This window comes from Nansenia antarctica (assembly GCF_963989245.1).
Source record: "Nansenia antarctica genome assembly, chromosome: 18".
Lineage (NCBI taxonomy): Eukaryota > Metazoa > Chordata > Actinopteri > Argentiniformes > Microstomatidae > Nansenia > Nansenia antarctica.
Genome location: NC_137691.1, coordinates 3518812 through 3522397, shown reverse-complemented (window position 1 = coordinate 3522397; position 3586 = coordinate 3518812). Strand labels below are relative to the sequence as shown.

Here is a 3586-nt window from a genome sequence, read left to right as displayed (position 1 = left end):
AGAGAGAGACAGAGAGGGAGAGAGAGAGAGAGACAGAGAGAGAGAGAGAAAGAGAGGGAGAAAGAGAAAGAGGGTGAGAGGGAGAGAGAAAGAGAGGGAGAGAGAGGGTGAGAGGGAGAGAGAGAGACAGAGAGAGAGAGAGGGTGAGAGAGAGAGAGAGGGTGAGGGAGAAAGAGGGTGAGAGGGATAGAGAGAGAGAGAGAGAGAGAGAGAGAGAGAGAGAGAGAGAGAGAGAGGGTGAGAGGGAGCGAGAGACAGAGAGAGACAGATGACAAAGCATTCTGACACTTCATCAAACTATTACCGGTAATTGGTATTCAAAACTATCAAAAAGCCTAATGGCTTAAGTATTATCAAAGTATTCAAAAGCATTCATGACGCAGAGGTATTCAACATCATTCCCCTCCTAGGCCTCGGAACCTCCTCAACCTCATTAGATTGGGAGCAACAGTCCTGAAAGATCATCATCATCATCATCATCATCATCATCATCATCATCATCTCCCCTCAGTGCCAATCTCAACGCTGCCTCTCCTCTCAGACTTGCTGCTGGACGGGTCAGACGGACGTAATCCAGTAAAAGCACAACAACACAACAACTGTATCTTATATGTAAGGAGAACAAAACAGCACTGGACCTGTTTAAAAATACCCTTCTATATATAAACACACACACACTCTCTCTCTCTCTCTCTCACTCTCCCCGTCTCTCTCTCTCCCCCTCTCTCTCTCTGTCACACTCACACACACACACTCTCACACACACACACACACACACACACACACACACACTCTCTATCTCTCTCTCACACTCTCTCCCTCTCTCTCTCTCTCTCTCACACACACACACACACACACTCTCTCTCTCTCTATCTTTCTCTCTCACCCTCTTTCTCTCTCTCTCTCTCTCTCACACACACACACTCATACACACACTCTCTCTCTCTCTCTCTCTCTCTCTCTCTCTCTCACACACACACACACACACACACACACACACACACACATCACACACACACACACACACACACACACACACACACACGCACACACACAGTATGTAAATACAGCAGGAGAGGCTTTGCTCTCTCTCTCGGTTGTTCGGTTCCCCGCGAGCACGCAGGGCTTTCCAGCAACGTTCCGGTTACATAAGAGCAGCATGCCAGGGCTAGGGTGTCTGTGTTACTGATACACACACACACACACACACACACACACACACACACACAGCCTTCCCTGTCCAGCTTGGTAATCAAGTGGTCGCTCATAAATGGCAAATAGGCATCTGGGGTCGCGTTGCGTTTGACAGTAACACACCGAGCCCCCCCAAGCCCCCCCAAACAAGCACACACAGCCCACTACCGAGCATATTAAGATGCGTCAAAAGTTTTTTCCAAATACTTTTTGGAGTTGACATGGACGTACTGGCTGTCATCTGGGCTATTCATCGAATAAATACAGGTCCATCATATGTCTATCTCGGTTAAAATAAGTTCGGTTTATTAAGGGATTTGTTCTTATAGATAGTCATTATTAATATGCATGTATTGTTCTGCAGACAACACGCGCTCAGGCTAAATGACTTTCATCCTTCCCAGATGAGAATAAAACCTCATTTCTGTCAACTTCCATAAACTCTCCATAACGCACATACACTGTACATGACTAAATGGTTAAATGAGGATTACAGAATGATTAAAGCACTTTGAGCTGCATCGTTTGCAGGAAAAGTGCTATACAAATAAATGTTATTATTATTATTATTATTATTATTGTTATTGTTATTATTATTATTAATAATAATAATAATAATAATAATAATATGTCGGTGCGTTTTCCAGCGGTGGCCCATATGAGGATTTTTTTTTTTGATTGATTGAAAACTTTATTAGAAGATTTGCAGAAGTAGGTACATGAAAGTACATATTACATACAAGGTCAACTAACAGGATAAAAACCCAAGAAAGCCACTGGCTTATTTCAATTGGGGTCCTTGATTCTCAATTCATCGTTACATGTAAGACAGACAAAAAAGCTAGTACTATCTACAAGATAATACAGACAAATAACTATTACTATCTACAAGATAAACACACATCCATCATGGGAAGAACAATACAACAAAACATGAGGTATGTACAGCGGGTAGGACAGGTGGGGACATACACCACAGGTGGGGGCGGGGGACAAAACATAAAGTATGTACAGTGGGTAGTTCGGGTCTTTTAATCTGATTTTTGATTTAGAGGGTCCAGTTACGGATTGCAGCCTCCTGTAAATGTTTTTTGAGAGTGGTTTTGAAGGTGGGCAGTGTTTTGCACTCCTTTAAGATTATAGGAAGGGCGTTCCACATTTTTACTGCATAGTTTGCAAACGAGTTTAACCCCTTGTTTGTGGTGCAACGCGGTTGAACGTGGTTCGTGGAGCTTCCTCTGGTGTTGTATGTGTGGACGTTGTTCACTTTTTGGAAGTATGTTGACAGGTACTTGGGTGTCTTTGTGGTGTAGCGTATCTTGAAGACCAGGCCCAGTGCAAGCTGCTGCACTCTGTCAACTACTCGTAGCCAATCAAGGCTCAAAAAAATGAGCAGCGGTTAGATGTGTCCTAGGGTTGAGGCCTAGCAGAAGCCTAACCAGTTTATTTTGGGCTGTCTGGAGTCTTGTTTTATGGGCCTTTGTGGTTCTATAGTACCATGATGTTACGGCATAGTCGAAGTGACATTGAATGAGAGCTCCTGATAGGGTCCTCAGTGTGTTTTTACTGACAAGTGAGGATATCCTGTACAAGAATCTAGTTCTATGGTTAACTTTTTTGATTACTTTTGCTGCCATTTTATCTCCGGAAAGATTTGCCTCTAAGATGGAGCCCAGGTATGTAATATCCTCTTTTCTTGTGATATTAATGTTACCCACTTTTATTTTAAAATTTTCAGCCTTTCTGAGTTTAGATGGGGATCCGTATAGGATGGTTTCAGTTTTACCTAGGTGTATTGATAGTTTATTGTCAGCTAGCCAGATGCAGATTCTACTCAGTTCAGTGCTCAGCGCTTTTTCCACCTGCAATATGTCCCTGTCAGAGACCAGCAGAGCCGAGTCATCCGCGAACAGGAACAAATTGCAAGGATCGCATTCAGGAGTTCGCAGCAGAAGTTCAGCGGTAGAATATCACTTACTTACCCGCTCTGAAGGTCAGACAGAAACGCAGCAGAAGTTGTGGAGAGTCACAGGTTCTGGTTCGGGACACTCCGGGGACAGTCCCTCCTAACGCGCCCTAATGTCACCAACACTGGCTCCGGACTTTCTCTTCAATATATTACATACATATATTATTATATATATTATATTCTCACCCACACTAGGGCTGGATAGATCCACTCCTCTCTCTGACACCCCAGTGGCGGATTGTTTTCGTTCCGCTCGTCACGATGTTGTCGGAGCGTCCGCGGGTCACCTGTGCGCACTTGTGACAGTTACGGCCACCCCCCTGTGGCCTTCTGGGAAATGGAGTCCTCTTCATCTTCCAGGGGTATTTTCGGCCGGTGACGCGACGCCCGTTCGTGACGTCAGAGTTATAAGGTTCTATCTCC

The 3586-nt window shown here is 44.4% G+C and overlaps 1 protein-coding gene across 1 annotated transcript in view; it reads right to left on the bottom strand.

Moving 5' to 3' along the window:
• The window catches only part of tfeb (transcription factor EB), a 58040-nt gene extending 54739 nt beyond the window's left edge, over nt 1–3301 (bottom strand). Inside the window, exon 1 of the mRNA XM_080548398.1 lies at nt 3177–3301. The gene's annotated coding sequence lies outside the window, so the exon portion shown is untranslated. The remainder of the gene's footprint in view (nt 1–3176) is intronic.
• Nucleotides 3302–3586: the final 285 nt, after the last annotated feature.